The sequence below is a fragment of the Strigops habroptila genome, chromosome 5 (genome assembly GCF_004027225.2).
Source record: "Strigops habroptila isolate Jane chromosome 5, bStrHab1.2.pri, whole genome shotgun sequence".
NCBI classification, from domain to species: Eukaryota; Metazoa; Chordata; class Aves; order Psittaciformes; family Psittacidae; genus Strigops; species Strigops habroptila.
Window position 1 is genome coordinate 27,521,102 of NC_044281.2, and position 20,212 is coordinate 27,541,313.

Below are 20,212 nucleotides of genomic sequence, written 5' to 3' on the forward strand. Positions count from 1 at the left end.
CGTAACAAAAATGGAAAAATAAAAAGTCTAGTAATTGTAAATGAAGATGTATAACTTGCTGATGTGTTACCTTTCTCTAATCAGGACTTACGTGCACATGTGCACACATACCTACACACAACATCTGTGCAAGTGTGGATGGTGTCTCCTGAAACACACAGGACATTGCTCCTGTTAGAGAAGAGTTATTCCACAGGTAGTGGAAAGGCAATGCAAGAAAAACCTGTTTCAGGGATTCGACTACTCATCAAGAGAGAGGTTTTAGAAAAATAGCTGAGGTACAAATTGAAACAAATTTGGTGTCTGTTATTTACATTAATTCCCTACTATTCTGTCTTTTCAGACATGATCCACTTCTGTGATGGTGTTAAATCAGTCCATCATGGAAAAGTTCGGGCTGGAAAGTTAAGATCATCTAGTTCCAACCTCCCTGCCATGGGCAGGGACGCCTCACACTAGACCATGTTGCTCAAGGCTCTGTCCAGCCTGGCCTTGAACACCGCCAGGGATGGAGCATTCACAACTTCCTTGGGCAACCTGTTCCAGTGTTTCACCACCCTCACAGTAAAGAACTTCTTCCTTATGTTTAACCTAAACTTCCCCTGTTTAAGTTTGAACCCCTTGTCCTATCACTACAATCCCTAAGGAAGAGTCCCTCCCCCATCCTTATAGGCCCCCTTCACATGTTGGAAGGCTGCTGTGAGGTCTCCACACAGCCTTCTCTTCTCCAGGCTGAGCAGCCCCAACTCTTGCAGCCTATCTTCATATGGGAAGTGCTCTAGCCCCCTTATCATCCTTGTGGCCCTCCTCTGGACTTTCTCCAACAGCTCCATGTCCTTTTTATGTTGAGGACACCAGAACTGTACACAATACTCCAAGTGGGGTCTCACGAGAGCAGAGTAGGGGGGCAGGATCACCTCCTTTGACCTGCTGGTCACTCTTCTTTTGATGCAGCCCAGGGTATGGTTGGCTTTCCAGACTGTGAACGCACACTGCTAGCTCATGTTAAGTTTCTTTTCAACCAGTATCCCCAAGTCCTTCTTGGTAGGGCTGCTCTGAATCTCTTCTCCACCCAACCTGTTGGTGTATCGGGGATTGCCCTCACCCAGGTTTAGGACCTTGCACTTCACATTGTTGAACTTCATAAGGTTGGCATTGGCCCACCTCTCAAGCGTGTCCAGGTCCCTGTGGATGGCATCCCTTCCCTCCAGCATGTAAACCAAACCTCATAGCTCAGTGTCATCAGCAAATCTGCTGAGAGAACACCCACTTCCACTGTCCATGTCGCTGACAAAGATGTTGAACAGGATCGGTCCCAACACCAACCCCTGAGGGTTATCACTCGTTACCGGTCTCCAGTTGGACATTGAGCCGTTGACAACTCTTTGTGTGCGGCCGTAAAGCCAGTTCTTTATCCACTGGGTGATCCATCCATTGAATTTATGTCTCTTCAGTTTAGAGACAAAGATGTCATGCGGGACAGTGTTGAACACTTTGCATAAGTCCGAGTAAAAGACGTCAACTGCTTTGCCCCTATCCGTCATTTCTGGGGCCCCATCATAGAAGGCCACCAAATTGGTCAGGCATGATTTGCCCTTAGTTGTCTTTCACCAAGCACCTTGTTGTTTTTCATGTGCCTGAGCATGCTTTCCAGGAGAATCTGCTCCATGATCCTGCCAAGCACAGAGGTGAGACTGACTAGTCTGTAGTTCCCTGCGTCTTCCATATTCCCCTTCTTGAAAATGGGTGTTATATTTCCCTTTTCCCAGTCATCAGGAACTTCACTTGACTGCCATGATTTTTCAAATATGATGGACAGTGGCTTAGCAACTTCATTTGCTAGCTCCTTCAGGACCGACAGATAGATTTCATCAGGTCCCATGGAATTGTGTACATTCAGGTTCCTAAGATGAACTCAAACCTCATCCTCTCCTACAGTGGGCCTAAACCTGACTCTGCTACACTCTCTCCTTCCTACCTACCTGCTTCCAGTTTAAATAGATACTTCCCGAGAAAATAATACAGTGGTACTTGCACTGTTACATCTGAAGTTCTGTTATCAGTGAAAAGTGTGTGTATCTAAAGAAAGTAGCATAAACTGCTAACCATGAAGTGAAAAAACACTGTCAGTAGAACAGGTGACAAAACAAATTAAGTAAATGCTAGTTTGACCTCTTAGTGCATGCACAATTAATTCAAGCATTCTTTCTTCTATTAAATGTAAGCATAGTACACAGAATTCAGCATTCCTTGGTATGTTAGTAGATACGTTTGCTTATTAGAGCTTAGGTATCCAAGAAATTAATCATAGATACTGATGGTGTTATATTTGCTCTTAGTTCAGAGTTGATGTATCATATGATTCCAGATTTATCTGTCTGTCTTTCCATCAGTGTTGGCAAGTATTCTCTAGACATTTATAATTTTGAACTATCACAGTCCAGTGCATTTTCCAGGGACCAAAATCAATAATGATCTTGGTTTGAATATTTTTCTAGTGAGGTTCTTTTTGTAGATTCACACGTACAACTAATACATGTTAAAGATATTCAACTTGGCATTTTACAGGCTCGTTGACATATTAAATATAGGCATTATCCACGACTATTAACCTCACAACGATTAAGTAATAAAAATCCTGCATGCATATTTATTAGCTTAAAGTTATACTGAAACATGCAATATTGTAAAACAGTAAATAAAATACAGTATGTAAAAATACATCAAATTTGACAGAACTTCACCAATTTCCCTGAGTACCAAAATGCTTCACTTGTGATAAGCTGCCTAACTCAGAATTCATTTCCATTCATGTTTTGGGCCTCTTTGGAAACTTCTTGGCAGTGCACATCTATAGGACAAAGTTGGGACAATCCATTTAGATATTAGGAGGATGGCTGGTTGGTTTGTTTGCAAACCATGAGGGTGTTTTGGCACCCACAGTGTGTTTCAATGAGCTTGCTTTCTAGAGCTCCAGAAAATGGAGATGATCCTTCACTAAACTGAGTAAAGTCTGTTGGTTACTAGGCTGTCAGTTATGAAAGATTGTATTTACCTGTAGTTCCATTCATGGAAACAGGCTGTCTACTGCAGCCTCCTGCAGGAAGGAGACCTCCAGGGACAAAAGAAGGAACTTTTTTTTTCTCAGAGGTATTTGGTTTTGGACTGTCTGCAGTCTTGGAAAGATATCGCAGTGTCTTTTATGAGAATAACATGTTTTGAGCTTTTCTTTATGATCTTGATGTTTCTTGGAACATCTGTCCCTTTTTAAATGATAACTCAAGGACAGGGGATTTTACATTTAAGCTACTTGCATCTTAATTACTATTTAATTCTGTTCCTTAGGTGGCTGTAGCTTATTTTCTTACTACTTTTTTCTCTTCTTTGTTATATTATCATCAAACTTCTCTTGAAGCTGTTTCTCTTTGGACTGCTTGCTTTCATGAATATGGGTACCATCCTGAAAACAAGTTTTCTGATCCACAGGCACTTTAACTCACTTCTAGACTCCTCTGATCGTTAGAGACTCTATTCACAAAGGGGAAAAGTACAGCTGAAAGGAAAAAATCCCCTTGGTGACTTCTAGAGGAAATGGGCCATTGAAAGGGCAAAGCAGAGATACTGCATCTCTCAGTAATCCAGCCAGAGATTAATAGCCAAGATAAAAATAGAAAAATATAATTATTCTAACTTCATTGCCTCTCTTAGAAAATGTAAGAGCAGGCAAGACCTTCACAACCCTGATTCCCAGGTTTGTATCTCCCGATCAAATTTGCGTGACTTGAAGCACATGGAAGCTTTGGTAGTAAAACTAAGTGAATAATTCATGGTGAATAGCTTTTTTGATGAATTACTGAAGTCTCTTTTTCTGTTTGTGTGGAAATTTTGTAGCAGATGACAATTTCTTTCAATTTATGTATTATTCAAATTTAATCAACCTTTTGGGTTTTTTTTTGTGTGTGTGTGTGTTTTGGGGTGGGGTTTTTTTTTGTGGGTTTTTTTTTTTTTTTCCCTGGGTTTTTTTAAAACATACTGATTTACTGAAAGCAGCTTTCCAGGTACTAAGTAGTAAGAGATCCTTGACACTGTGACTGGTCCTCAAAGCCATGTGGAAGAGTTTGGCTGAACATAACCTAACATTTTCACTGGGGAAAAGTACTTGGAAAAGAGGCAATGCTCATACTTTCATTTTCATATAGGGAGGCAGGAATGGGTTTGAAATTCCCTATAATTCCTTAATCTTTTTTCTTTGTAGATCACAGAGGCATTGTATGAGGTGTCATTCTTATTAGGTAAAAGACTAATGTAAGATATTTTGGCTGTGGGTAGAGTTCAGATTTACATTTCTCCTGTCACACTCATACAAAGTAGTTGTACGTTTACAGACCTAATAGGAAATGGGGCAGTCAGACCCCTATCTACTGCTTTTAATTACTTTCATGTTGGCACTGCATAAAATGTGTGGTTTGGTTTTATTTCCCCAAAATTGATTTTGTTCTGCTGTGTCAAGCAATGTGTCATCTCACCCTGAATCTTCGTCTTTTGTGGTGCAAAGGCTTTATATGCTTAAGTGATAATAAGAAAGAAAAAAATTATGAGGATTTGTAAAACCAAAGGTCTTTGCAGGAAATGTGATGGTATGCTCCCCAGAGTCTGCTCTGCAACTGAACATATGCAATAAGGGGCAGATCTGCACAGGACTCTGAAATGACACCAACCTTAGTGAAGAAAAATTGGTTTTGGAAGTGGGGAGTTGATAAAATTGGTTGGCAAGCTGAATAAGGGAAGAATATTTAGTAGTCTCTAGACTAGGCTCAGGGAGTAGTACTGCAACAGAGGTTAAACATAATAGCTTTTGTTCACAGTTAATTGTTGAGTTTCTTTCATGTGACTTTGTGGACATTGGAGACTTAGTTCTTCAAGAGTAAGAGCCAAAGTTAAGAGTTAAGGGTGTTATTAGCAGGTAGCTAACATCTGGGAGAGAGGAATTTGTAATAGCAAGTCTGAGCAATTAATTCTCTAAATCTTTCTCTTGTGTTTTCCTGAGTGTTCTTACACTAATCATAGTGAGTTGTCTGTCTGTATAGAATTATTTTTATTTATGGAAACCAAACAAATTGCCTTATAGTTGACATACTTTTTATTTTGGCCTTTTTAGTTTCTTTGCTCAGTGTGGAAGTTGGAAAGTTATGGCCTCAGAAACCAATGTACCATGTCACCAGTTCTTAGCTGAGGAGACAAGTTCTTGTGTGAAGGAGGTATGTCTTTTAGCAGAGATGTCCTCAGAGCCCATCTTAATCTGTTTTATATTTACTGCTGAGGTGAAGAATTTTGTACTGCCTACCCAGGATATATTACTTTAATTAATGTGGCGAAAAATTAGTATTTCTGCTTTCTATGTGAAACATGTAGAGCTAGGAAAAAATTGACAGAAATGGGATGCAATAAGTTAAGGGTGCAGTTTAACAACATGTCCAACCAATGTCACAAGAAATTATTTGGGATTTTACTTGACTTATGCCTTCTGATTTTCCTTAGAAAAAGAGTAGTTTCCATAGTAACAGCCACATTACATGGTTGTATACTTATGATACCTCTGAGATAGACCAGCATTGCAAAGAAATATACTTTTCAATATGTCATGTAAAAATCCTGTACTTGTTAGCAAGAAAAATCTTATTTTCAGCAAACTGAGGCACTTGGTTGAGGCTTCTAGGCTATGGTTAATTTGCTTATACTCTCTTTTTCTCTCCCTCCCTCATTTATTATAGGTGGTGCTTATATTACTGCCTATTAAGATGCCTGACACTTCCCATTATAGGCTTTTGTCTTCAGCTGCTTACAGCTTTACCAAATATTAACTGTTTAGACTCGCACTTTCTGTTTAGGGTCTCTGCTTTGTTCAGAGTCCTTTTGGAACGTCCCAAAGCAGTGCAGCTATTTCTGAGAATTAGCATGTGGTTTTTTCTAGGTTAGTCACTTAGTAGATCTTCTTTTGAAAATTTTTGTATCTCCTCTGGGCAAAAACCATGTAGGTTGTGCCTTTTGCTGTGTGTCTGTTTCCCACTCCCTGCCCCCTGTCTTTTGAATGCTGCTGGGAGATCCTGATAACATGCTACTAACACCTATGTGTATTCATTAAGTGTATAAGTATATAGAGATGGAGTGCATGTATTTATACACTTAAATAGGTTCCAGCAGTTGTCTGGAGAATGATAGGTATAACAGTACTCTTCCGTTCATGTCAGAGGAGTAAGGGATCAGATACAGATATTAGAATAATTGTAAAATGAAGACAGAACGTAACTCTGGCTCTTAAGGATTCAACTAGACAATGAGGAATCCAAAGTGGTAAGGAGCTGAGTAGTCTGAGCATCTAATTTGCAACCTGTTCAGAAGCTGCCATGGAGACTGTTAATACCTCAGACATTTCTTAACGAATTTTAAAAACAATGTGCGCTTGGTTACTGCAGTCGAATGCTGTATTGTGATTCATTCTTGTCACAAAATGTACTAAGGCGCTATTTCTGAGTCCAGTGCTGTTCAGTGCATGCAGAATGACCTCTCAGCTGTTTGGTATAACACACCAAGGAATTCAAGGAATTTTCTTATGATATCTTAGTATTTCAGTATTACTTTTTTTTTTTTTTTTTTTTTGTTAACTGTGAGCTCTATAGACATATTGCTACTCTACAAAATAATGCAGTGTCAAGATACCCAACTTAGCTCTGGAGTACTAGTATGGCTTTCTTTTGGTGCAGTACTCCATCACTGTTAAGTGTAGTTAATTTGGCTGAGCCACAGCACTGCACAAATACAGATCCGGATACCTGAATTCTCTCTTTTATCGTCAGCTTGGAATATTGCAAAGAGTTGTATAAATGTAAGTTATGCATCCTTTACCAAATTCCTTCTAGATGCCCATTTCTTCTGGCACCCAAAACTGGCAGAAATCTGCCTGCAGAGCCTGACAGAGTCCCTCAGCTGTTTCACCTCTCTCTGTTTTCTGAAGAGAACACACGTGCGGTTATAAAGGTCATGTCATTTAGTACAGAAGTGACAAGTGAACTGTTACCTTCTGCAGCCTCCACCATGCTGCTTTCACAATTGCTACTTTGATTTGTCACTGGGGTAGTCTCCTTCAGTCACCCCCTTGCATAACTATAGTTAGTGCTTTGTCATTTCACTTCCTAGTGCAGATCTAAAGGGCTTGGTTCATACCAGTGAACTGCCATTCCTAACCTGTCAGGCAGTGAACAAATCAAACTCAGTAATGCACACAAGATCCCAGTAATTCATGAATCTCTGATGCACCAAAGACATATTTGCAAAAGACATATTTGTGGATGGGCATAGGCTACTTTATGCTATCACTGTAACACTTTATTTTGACAAGCTAGCAGATTTGTGGTTTTCTTCCTCGGAATTTTGATATTTCTCTAAGTGTAGTTCTGGCATTATTGTTTGGGTTGTGTGTAATGGCAAGTTTTGGGAGATACTTATCTGTCAGGGGAGACACCATGATCAGGCAGGTGGTTTTCCCAGGACAAGGCTCATCCCCTGCACTCCGGGTGTGCTGACCCCTGCGACTTCTCCAAATGCAGGAAATTGGACTGCATAAATTTTATTTTATATTTTATTTTATTTTATTTTATTTTATTTTATTTTATTTTATTTTATTTTATTTTATTTTATTTTATTTTATTTTATTTTATTTTATTTTATTTTATTTTATTTTATTTTATTTTATTTTATTTTATTTTATTTTATTTTTTTCTCATGGCCAGCAGGTCCAGGGAGGTGATGCTTCCCCTTTACTTGACCCTCGTGAGGCCACATCTGGAGTAGTGTGTCCAGTTCTGAGCCAGTACAAGAAAGAAAAGGAGCTACTGGAGAGGGTCCAGCAGAGGGCCACAAGCGTGATCAGGGGTCTGGAACGTCTCTCTTATGAGGAGAGATTGGTGGAGCTGGGCCTGTTTAGTCTAGAGAAGAGAAGACTGAGAAGGGATCTCATTAATGCATATAAATATCTCAAAGGTGGGTGCCAGGAGGATGGTGCCAGGCTCTTTTCAGTGGTGCCCAGTGACAGGAGGAGGAACAATGGCCATAAACTAAAACACAAGAAGTTTCACCTAAACATGAGGAAGAACTTCTTTACGTTGAGGGTGGCAGAGCACTGGAACAGGCTGTCCAGGGAGGTTGTGAAGTCTCCTTCTCTGGAGACGTTCAAAACCTGCCTGGACGTGTTCCTGTGTAACCTGTTCTAGGTGACCCTGCTTTGGCAGGGGTGTTGGACTAGATGACCTCCAGAGGTTCCTTCCAACTCTAACGGTTCTGTAATTCTGTAATTTTCAGAGCACAGGAATGGAGACATAGCTGGGCACAGAAGTGTACTTGGTCTGGATGGGAACATCGCTTGCTGTTCCTCAAGTAAAGACTACTTAGGGGAACCAGTAAGACAACAGCACACAGTAGCCAACACACAGGACCAGGTGTTGGTCTGTATTAGGTCACTCCATTGGCCTTACTGAAACAATTTAGCTACTCTTCTCTTTGCAACTCCTCTTTTAAGAGCTGGGAAGCAGTGTATTGGACATGAGCAGAAATACAGCAGGAAAATAAACATAGAAGTTCTGTAAGTAAGTTTTGGGACTGAGACAGGAAACCTTTGTCGAGGTAGCTGAGTGTGGGTAGTGTTCTTTGCAATGGATGATAGTTTGAAGGAAAGCCTGGAAGGAAGAGCTGCAAATTGAAGTAAATAGTTTGCCTAGTTATTTGCTTTTCCTGCCAGCTCTCTTAGAATCTATCTGAGTGTTTTCTTCTCCTCCTAAGTTGTTATTTTATTCAGTATGAAAAGGCATACTAGTGACTAGAAACTGAAGCAAGATAAATAAGTCTAAGAATAGGCGTAAGCTTTTAAATCGAGAGCAATTAATCAGTAGTGTAGTGTACCTACAGCTGCAGTGGGTTGTCTGTCACTTGCAATCTTCCAATCAACACTGGATGTGTTTCTAGTAGATACACTTAGCACAGAGCTTGATGCGGAGTTGACTAGATTAGAAACTATGGCCTGCATACACTAAAGCACCCCAAGAGATGAAAATTTGTGAGCCTTTTGCCAAAAGTGTCTTTAACTCATATTTCTGTTGGCTGATTGATTCAGGTTCCCTAATTGACAGTGATTTTAATTTTACCTAATGTCAATACTCTCAAGTAAAACTATCTGAAAGGGTAGATTCATTCATCTCGGTGAAAATAGGTAAATGTATCAAATGAATAATATCTAATACTCAACAACCAATATACTGTGTTATCAAAGAGACAGTTTTTAATACCAGATCCCAAAATTTCATCAGCATTGGCATATCTTTGTGTCCGTAGAGGGTTCATTGCCTTCAATTCTGCAGGTCTGTTTGCTGGACCATTGCATTGGTTTTCCTTCACAGTTTTAAGGGGATTATAATTTGTGTCCAGAATGATGGAATTCACACCTCAAAAAATATTGTGTGTTAGCATGAAAATGTGCATAGGGCCAGATCTGAAAGATCATAATACTCTGACTGAGCCATAAAACGAAGGATGAAATTAATTTCACTAAGTGCAAATAAACATATTCAGGTGAACAGAACACCTTCTCTGTGTGTGTATGTACGTAAATATATGAATATAAAGCAATGGCACTACATCAGCTATTCACACCAGGGAAGTGATGGCGGACACCTGTTTTCATAGTAGTTACAGGGTACATATGCTCTATATTGCGCCTAAGGCTCTGGATCTTCAAGAGCGCAGGCTAAAGGACCTACTGGAGCACAGTTTCTCTGCTTTCCTTTTTAAGCACATGTTTGCTTCGAGAGACGAAGGTGTGTACCTAAGTCTTGTTTAATGTACGTAGCCAACTTGTGGTGAGGATTCTCACCAACACTTTGGAGTCAGGAAGTGCTCCTTGTTCTGAAGTTGTTAAAGGCCCAATAGAATGATTACTATGTTAAGGTTGTTTTGTTAACTGCTATGGGGAGAAATAAAAATCACTTTGTACCATTATAGGGTGTGTGTACTTTCTGAATTTCCATTCAGTTTTGATCATCCCATGAAAGAATGAATAAAGCAGAGAAAGAAAAAGGACCCTTTACAGGGAAGGATTAAAAAGGGTGAGGGAAAAATAGAACAGTTTTCCTATAAGGAGAAACTAAGGCTTTTTAGCTTGAAAGGAAATGACAGAGTGGAGACTACCTGGGAGCTTAGTCAGACCTTGAAGAGATGATTAGAGAATTATTATGCACAATTTCTCTTAATATAAGAACTAAAGGCACCCAGGCTTAATGTGACCAAAATCAGTTGGGCTTTTTTCCACATAGTGTGTAAGAATTGTGTAACTCCATGCATATGATGACGTCGATACCTAAAGAATTTATGAGAAAGGTTCATAGCTCTTAAATACAGAAGTCTGGATGGATTACCTGTTTACAAATTCCCTGAGTTACTGACTTTAGGGGAGGCAGTTAATCAGAGGAGATCAAATTCTGTTTTGGGGACTTTGCGTGGGCGTTCACTACTGAGCAGTGGACTTAATGAATCTTTGGCTTGCAGTATGACTGTGCTGTTCCTCTTAACCAGGTAGCTTATTTTAAGTGTATTGCAATCAAAACAGTTGTGCTGATTTATACCGAGAAAAAGATCTATCCAATACAATATTTGCACCTATGAGACAAATTTTATCATTACATAGTTACGTAACTGTTGTTTTCCCTTAATGCTTTTATAGTGAAATATTTGTTTTAAATTACAAAGTTGAGTCTGTGCCTGAAGTAAGGTCTGTCTATTTATGTCTTTATCTCTTCCATGTGAGATTTTTAAATAGTTTACATGAAAAAGCAAAAGGACAAAATTACTTATAAGAAGTATGTGGTTTCTTTGGACTGCCCACACATGATAATAAGGACAGCACTGCAAATGTCAAAGAAAAAGATCAATTCTATATCTGGCATAAACCAAACCTACTATATCAGTTAGATAGCATGATGCCATTTTTCAGGATCTGTTATCAGAAAGGGAGTAATAATGAATCCCTGTGCCAATCAATCCTACAGACTTGAATGGAAAAAAGAAAAAGAGGAGGAGCAAGTTACATGGGTAAATACCTCTTTGATAATTTTTTTTCTAACCACGTAAGAAAGTTCTTCCATTTATAGTCTCTGATCATCTGCATTATCATGCTTACAATCCTTTTAGCTTCAGCAGTGTTGCTGCGGTGTTAATACATAATCATGCTTAGTCTCATGGAAAGCCAGAAAAGAAGGAAGCAGGAAAGAAATAGAGGCCAAGCAAATAGAAATAATGAAGTAATTGTTTTGTGCCGTGACCAGTCTTCCTTCACCAAAGCAAACTTTGGTTGCAATTTGAAGTGAAATGTAAAACTTAGAAAAGTTTGTAATGCAAATATTTTGAAAGAAACATAAGGCAAACATGAATGCTTTTTTTTTTTTTTTTAATCTGATGAAAACAATATGCCGTTTTTTGGTGAAATGGAAATAGGTTCTAAATTATATTTCAAGTGAAGAGCTGCATTCCTTTAGTGACACATTATTTTTACTGCACCCAGTAACTCTGAAGTTTCTGTGTTTGCAAGAATACTTTTGGCATATGTTCTAAAGTGTCATCCCAGCTCTATGTCTGCAATTTATGCTAAACTCCAGGATCATTTATAATCTGTTTCAAAGCAAATTGAAATAAATAGAAGAAAACCCCTTGACTTCTAGAAGATTTGCATCAGACCTTTAAAGATTTTTTTTTTTAATTTGATGGTTGATTTTGTGTGTCAGTGACACAGTTCAATCCTTACAGTTTTGGTATGATACAAAGAAACAAACTGTAAATATGTTCCTTTCATAGTTACAGACATGAAAGCACAGCAAGATAAGTGGCACACCAGTGGTTACTAGGCAGTCACTAAAAGGAATGAACCTGATTCTGGTGCCGTAAGCACCAGACCATACTGTATCACGCAGAGAAGTTTAATACAGTCTTATTTTCTAAAATCATAGAATCATAGAATGCTTTGGGCTGGAAGGGACTTTAAAGATCATCTGGTAAAATATTGTTTTGCACGATGGTTGTGTCTAATACAATCAATATTTGCTGCTCCCTAGGTACGTTTATGAACAGTTTCATACCTGAAACATTTCAGTACCTCAAATATGGGTGCTATTAGTTGCCTTCTTCCAACACACACCCATTCGCCCAAATTTGTAGAATGACATTCGTGAAGGCAGTGGGGCTACAGTAACTAGCTTGTAATGGCAGCTGCAGATAAATGAAGTGATGGTAATCAGTGAAATAAAACACAGCAATGACCAGTGTCTCTGCATTCTTAGTAGCATGCATTGTCTGTACCTGTCTTCAATTTTACCATAAGAACTTTACATTAACAGAAAAAGTGTTATAATACTTTAGTTGGATAGTTCTCTTGTATCTTTAGACTTTTCTTATTCTTTTAAAACTCCTCAAGTGCAAGAAATAAAATCACACCAGCTGTTACTGTTTTAAAGAAGCCTTTGACATTGGCTGCTGTTTACCTGTTGTGTTTCCTTCCCTTAGCAATGAATCTTCCTGTGTTTTGTGTAGCTATTGGAATTTTTTTTTTGAACGTAGGATGAAGAAGTAACCTGTATGGAACTGGGGAAAGGTGCAGAATCAAGAACTTTCGTCTGTTGTTGTGGTTCCTGTGGTCAGTTCTTGGAGATCTATTTTCCCAGGGTGGAAAATTTCTGTTTCTCCAAAGCCTCCATCATCACTGTGCTGGCAGAACCCGCTCTAAGGATAAGCGATCATGTCATAAACAGAGCTGTTGTCTGCCTATTTTATGGTTAGTAGAATTTTTGAGAACTGAGAACTGAAATAAGGCCATTTGTGACCACTGTTCACTAGTTCTAGTCTCTGATTCTTTGGTGGCTTATGCTGGGTGGCTCTTGGCTTACTGTGGAATCCTACTCTGTATTTTGCTGCTCGTCCTCATTATTTCCGAAAGCTATAAGAAAAACATTTCCTTTCCGTGAAAGCTGTTCCTGTAGCTATATCAGGAATACTATTTACTCACCACTGAAAAGCGACCCGTGCATCTGTGAAGGTCAAGTGTTTTATCCAACAGTGTGTCCATTAAGTGATGCTTGCTGTGCAAAAAAACCATGCAAATTTGGCCCTCTGCCAAAAGACGCAACTAAGTACTTAAACATAACTTGATGGTGCTGTCTGCATGGATAGAGGATCTAGCCCTGCTCTTTTTGTGTAGGTATTTATAAAATACTTACCTAGGAAAATTTTTACTCAATTTTCCAATGTGACAGCCAGAAGATTTTGGCTAGATAGGTCCTGTTAAAGGCAGTGGGACTGTTGCTGATAGTGTCCCAGGTAAAACACTGAACATATTAGAACTACAAAATATAATTATGTATCTCTGTACTGCACAGCCTACATTTGACTGTTCAGCCATTGCTTTTAGGATGCAGCTAGCTAAAGATGATATACAGTCATGAATGTAATGTTATGCTGCTGTCAGGGAAACAAGCTGATGTCAATTGTCTCAGTGTGTTTGGAGGTTTGTATACAGTAGTGGTATGTTTAACGTTGACAAGTCAGACCTATTTTAATTTGGTGTCATGCCCATAAAATTACTTGATCTGTGACAATCAATTTATATTATTTCTTTTGCAGTACTGATAGCATTGAAATTCTCTTCTGAATTATATTTTTGTGCTTAGAAAACTTCTGGAGTTGAAAAATCAATGCAGGATTTGACCTTCGGTGTGGTTATGAAGTATATGGCTCAGATGACTGAAATTAAATTTCCTCCTAGTTTGTAACTGTACGTATGTCTGGATTGCTCTTACTGTCTCTTGCCACTTGAGACTTTTGAGCCTACAGAAAAATTGAATGGCAAATGCTTGAACTCCTTCAAGAGGTGATAGCGGTGTAGTGTTTGTCAATTTAATATTACAATTGTTTCAGTTGCACCTCAGATAATGTCTTTTCATTCACATTTGTTCACTCTGAATGTTTTTTCTGCATTGAAAATTACTAAAATTAAGCATATCCATTGTTCTTTCCTTTTTAATTCCTGCTTAGCAAATAGTAAGGAGACTAGGACTACTTGTTTTCTTTTTGCAGAGAGAGTATTAGAGGGAAAGAGCTTGCTTAATTGCAGCAGCTTTGGTGAAAGCTTAGTATGACCTTTCCTTATACTCTATGCTGCAATAGTGCAGTAAGGAATTAGAGAGAAAGTGCTAGGAAAAAAGATGTGTGAAGAGAAGTTACATCAGCAGTAGGAATTGTGAGAACTCCATTGTCATCAAACATCTTTTTACAACAAGTACAGCCATTGCAGTATACCACTGGAGAAAAGGAGCAACAAAACAGAAAACCCAGAAACACCCTGTGCTTTTGCCATCTCCCACCTCATAGCTGACTGTACGTTTGTGAAGTGGGGAGTATCTTCTGTTGCTTCACAATGTTTACTCATGACAGTCAACAATCTAGTTTTCCTTCTGCAAACTAAAATGAATTTGCCATAGGGAAAATAAACCGTGGGGACTGAATTGAGACCACCTTTATCGGTGGATAAAGAATTGGCTGGATGGCTGCATGCAGAGAGTTGTGGTCAACAGCTTAATGTGCAATTGGAGTGAAGCACTGGAATAGGTTGCCCAAACAAGTGGTAAATGCTCCATCTGTGGCAGTGTTCAAGTCCAGGTTATACAGAACCTTGGGCAACATGGTCTAGGGTGAGACATCCCTGGCCATGGCAGGGGGATTGGAACTAGATGATCTTAAGGTCCTTTCCAACCCTAACCATTCTATGATTCTATGACACATAACCCTTAGGAACAACAAGGGTTTATCATACTTGTTTGTCATTTGGGGTTTGCATGTGTAGAACTGAAAGGGAAGTGCAATTACCAGGCTTGTCAGTTGTTTTATAATCCAATTGTGACTGCAGACTGGCAGATCATCATCTCCTAGAGGAAACTGCTCCTAGAGGTATGGCACAGGATAAAAAAGGAACTGATCCTGACTTCTTTGATTGAAAGCACCTCATAAAAATTGTATACAAAATACACAGAATCAATAAAACACTTTTACCTTTGTTTAATAAACTGGACTCAGATTTTTGCAGTGTACCATGAGAGTTTGGGGAACAAAGTATCATTTGGTCAAAAGTCATGCCAGACTGACAATAAAAGATGACTGAACACTATAGGCTTTCAAGTGTACACAGCATCATTCAATAGATCTGCCCTTTAGCTAGGCAGGGCTGCTAAAGTGTCTGTCTGTGAGGTTAATACGTGGCAGTTTTGTTATAAGTTTAATGATCCTAAAGGCTGAAGAAGGGAAAAGAGCCCTCAAACCTTCCTGTAAGACAGTTCGATTTGTGGCAGCTTTTCAACCTTGTGGCCTGCAGCAGGCAGAGCTAGCCAGTTGAAAGCCTGGATCACCTCACTTTCTTTCCACTTTCTTCTGTGCTATAAGCTGATAGCCAAAGAGGTTTCCCTTTGCTCTTCCTTCCTTCCATGCAGTGGGTTACAGTCAACACCTGCTACTGGCCTAACTTTTCTCCTGTTAAACGTGAGTTAGACTTCCTGTGGCGTTAGTTAGGGAGAGAGCTTAACAGTAACATTCAGCCTGTTGAATTGTCTTATCTGTCCTTGCTGAGATTTTGGTGTGAGCTTCCCCTTCTGTTGCCATTCCCCAGCTTCTGCAACAGGCTTGGAGTAGGAATCAGACATCCCCACAGACCTTCCTGTTCTCTGTCCTTATTTCTCTTCTCAGATCTCTGAATATCATGAAGTCAGTGGCACCTGGTTCCCTTTCTCTCTGCCTCTTCCAGAGAATTTTTACTATTTTATGGCCACATATTTCTAAGTGTGGTGGGGTTTTTTTTCTTTTTTCAGGTGTGTGGGGTTTTTTTGTTGTTTGTTGTTTTTTTTTTTTTTTTTTTTTTTTTTTTTTTTTTTCTTTTTAGTATCTATCAGTAACTGAAAGGAATGGGGGAACTGGGAGAGGGATCAAGGAATGGGGGAAACAGAGGGAAGACTTATTAGAATCAATTTCCTTATTTCAGCATTGTCTTTTCATTTTGTAGAAATGTAAAACAGAAAAGGGCCACTGAAGCCGTCTCATATACCCTGCTGCTTCAGGCAGCATGAACCACAGCCATGCTGTTCTTATCAGGTTTTTGTCAAACCAATTCTTGGAGGCTCCATGCTTCCCAGGCAGTCCCTTCCAATGCTTTAAAATCTTACTGTCAGGAAGATTTTGCTCAGTATACTACATACTAGTTATTCCTTATTGCAATCCAGGCTTGTTCCTTCTTGTCTTGGCCACTGTGATTACAGAAAATAGATCCTGACTTTTTTTGGTAGGATTTTATGCTTCCACTTAATCTTGTTTTCTACAAATAAACGCTTCTTAAAAAATGTACTGTTTCAACCTAGGCTGTTTTCTTCATTGCTTTCCTCCGCACTCATACCAAATAGTCCATATAGGTTGAAAACCACATCTTAAGAAATAAGACATGCTGCTTCATCTGAGAGGTACCGGTGCTGCTTGGACTAGCTGTTACTGAACTACTGTCTTTTTGAATGGTACACCTCATTTCCAACATAATTTTAAATTTTACCACTATTGTTCAGTATGTTTACAACTAGATACTACTTCCCTAAATAATAATATTCTCTACTACCACTTTCATCTTTTGTGATAATATTAAATTGTACCATATCCAGGTCAGACGCATGAACAACCCCAGTTGATAAACTTCAATATAAGCTACTTTCACTTGCAGAAGTCTAGCCAGCTTCATAATTCCTTTTCTGGTCCATGTTTTCCAAACTTATTTATAAGCAGCACTGAAAGTATTTAAGATGAGATGCAGTATGCACCATATTGTTCCCATCTTTTAGGTCTCTTTCCCTATCAGAAAAGGAATTAAGATTGGCTTGTGTTGACAATAATTTTTTGTTTGTTTATTTGTTTTTTGTTGTTCATAGAACAGCTTATAAGTAATGTTTCATTATTTGTTCCAGTACTTTTCTGGGAACAGAAGCTCAGACGACTAGTCTTCCTGGACTTCGCTGCAACACGTAATAGCTTTGTGATTTTTTTTCAGCCCATATCCAAATGCAGGTTACATCTGGACCAGATACCCTCAGCTCTTACTAACATAAATAATATTATATAAATATTATTCTCAATAAAAAAGTATCTCTAGTTTTAGTTATCTTCAGCTTCAAACTGCTTACCAAACAAATTGAATATAGTCCACTTACTGGGAGAACAGGAAAATGCTCTCTTTTGGGTTGTCTGAGCAGTTAGTATAACTATCAATATTATAGTTACTATAATAATAATAATAATATATGGTATAATTTGCAAATTCAATTTTTATTCCCAACCTTTAAAAATCCATTATATGCTTAGCTTTAGCTGCTGTAACGATAATAACATCTACTTCTAGTATCCTGCTTTTCAGTAGGTTATGGTTTACAAAGACTATCAGTACCACTGTTCAAGTTTTACAGCTAGAGAATCTGCAACAAAGGAGGTTACCACAGATGGTGGGCCCCTTGTCTGTGGTTAGTTGTAGTTGTATTTCCCTGCATCCTTGTCTATCCTTTGATGTAAACATCATCTTATCACTGGGAACTAAATATTGAAAATTATCTTTTATAGCTTGTAGTTGGTGGCTTGAAAACAGCTTATAAAGTAATAACTGTCCTTCTGGTACACATACCATGACAGAAAAAATAGCAGTTTTTGCACTTTATTTGTGTAAATGCCATCCAAGTCTTCAATTTCTCCCAAGTGTTCTCAGAACACAAATCAATGAATCCAACTCTTGTTCATCAGTCTTAAGATTGATGTTCAAAGCAGAGGGAGAAGAAGGAATTTAAATACTTTCATTTGTGTGGTATCTACATGTCTGTTGTACTAAAGGGGGCCTTGCAGCAACCTGTCCCAATTGGAAATGCAGTTACTGGAAAACCACTGGAAAGCCTTATACAATATGATAATGTTATATTTTTATATGATAGTAGTGTTAGCAGGTATAGATGGGTAACAGGCTGGCTGTATCAGTTCAGACTAAAAGGTTAATTGGTATTATACAAGGATATGTTGGTTTTGAGACTGGTAAATGGAAACATAATAAAATCCTGAGAATTGGGGGGAAAGGGACTGTTAGAAATTAGGCCTAATTTGCCTAAAGAAAAATAGATCCTCCTCTCCCTTGTGTTGTTTTACTGTGTCTTATTTTTCCCTCTCATTTCTCTTTTTAGCTGGCTTGAATAGCTTTTCCTTTTGCTACAGTATTATACATTTCTGATCTGAAAAACAGTTTCAGGCTATGCCAGTGTTTCAGCAGGAAATAGGCATCACCACCATGACAAAAGCTGAATTCTAAATCTTTTTTTTTTTTCTTCTCTTCGTAACAGATTAAAATGAGGTAGGCTTGGATTTTAACAGTTCTACTTCGTCCTAGTTAATTTTGTGTTTCCTTAGAAAGCACGCTTTTCATTATCTTTAATATCACTCTATCAAATGATAGTCAAATGACATCTTTTGAAGACAGGAAGGGTACCTTGTGCAAATTGTCCCCCAACAACAGCATAATGGAATATTCTGTAAAATGCACTACTATTTTAAATATTCCAACCATTTTCCATTCTTTTTTTATTATCTCCTACAAAACATTTCTGAACAAAGGTTGCTTAAACAGTCCAAACTCTTAGTATTTAATGCTCTGAATCAAGAACTGTAGCAGACGACATGGACAGTGGGATTGAGTGCGCCCTCAGCAAGTTTGCTGACGACACCAAGCTGTGTGGTTTGGTTGATATACCGGAGGTGAAGGGATACTATCCAGAGGGAGCTTGACACGCTTGTGAGGTGAGCCGATACCAACCTTATGAAGTTTAACCAAGCCAAGTACAAGGTCCTACACCTGGGTCGGGGCAATCCCAGGCACAGCTACAGGTTGGGTGGAGAAGAGATTCAGAGCAGGCCTGCAGAGAAGGACTTGGGGGTGTTAGTTGATGAGAAACTGAACATGAGCCAACAGTGTGTGCCTGCAGCCCAGGAAGCCAGCCATATCCTGGGCTGCATCAAAAGAAGTGTGACCAGCAGGTCAAAGGAGGTGGTCCTGCCCCTCTACTCTGCTCTCGTGAGACCCCACTTGGAGTATTGTGCACAGTTCTGGTGTCCTCAACATAAAAAGGACATGGAGCTGTTGGAGAAAGTCCAGAGGAGGGCCACAAGGATGATAAGGGGGCTAGAGCACCTCCCATATGAAGACAGGCTGCGAGAGTTGGGGCTGTTCATCCTGGAGAAGAGAAGGCTGCGTGGAGACCTCATAGAAGCCTCCCACTATCTGAAAGGGGCCTATAAGGATGCTGGGGAGGGACTCTTCCTTAGGGACTGTAGTGGTAGAACAAGGGGTAATGGCTTCAAACTTAAACAGGGGAAGTTCAGGGTAGATATAAGGAAGAAGTTCTTTACTGTGAGGGTGCTGAGGTACTGGAATGGGTTGCCTGAGGAAGTTGTGAATGCCCCATCCCTGGCGGTGTTCAAGGCCAGCTTGGACAGAGCCTTGGGCGATATGGTTTAGTGCGAGGTGTCCCTGCCCATGGCAGGGGGGTTGGAACTAGGTAATCCTAAGGTCCTTTCCACCCTAACTATTCTATGATCTTTGATCCTCAGAGGCAATTTGTCTTGTTGAAACAAATACATCAAATCATGTTATATGTTGTTCATACAAATGACTTCACAGTGTCTTATGCTGGACAAAGTGAACTTGAGATGCTTGGATTTTGTCCTTGGTTTTGCTGCTACTTTTGATGAAATCTTAACCAAGTCATCTATGTGCCTCAGTTTACTAACAGCTCTGTCATTTGGCTTTGCTATGTTAAAGCCTGTATAATATTTTGAATTAAATGTTTAGAGTAAAAGACGATGCACTGCAAATGCTTCCTACTCCAGGCATTGAAAGGATTATACTCATCGCTGCTCAGTATTTTAACTATAGATACGTTTAAAAAGTAGAATCTCTCATCAATAAAATACCATTAAGGTTTTTTTGTGAAATAGGATGAGAATACAAATTTATTGATAAGTCTGAAGTCTACTTTAAAATTGTTTTGCCCTAAGAAGGTGACAAAGGAGA

General features: G+C 39.1%; 1 long non-coding RNA gene and 1 other non-coding gene across 2 annotated transcripts; one reads left to right on the plus strand and one right to left on the minus strand.

Moving 5' to 3' along the window:
* Window positions 1-3,855: 3,855 nt before the first annotated feature.
* On the minus strand, window positions 3,856-16,421 carry LOC115608405. Its single transcript, XR_003991534.1, has 3 exons — window positions 16,404-16,421; window positions 13,887-13,889; window positions 3,856-3,938 (listed from the first exon to the last, which is right to left on the minus strand). It is a non-coding gene; the product is annotated as an uncharacterized LOC115608405 (long non-coding RNA).
* LOC115609163 lies at window positions 7,496-7,656 on the plus strand. The gene has a single exon (XR_003991774.1). It is a non-coding gene; the product is annotated as a U1 spliceosomal RNA (small nuclear RNA).
* Window positions 16,422-20,212: the final 3,791 nt, after the last annotated feature.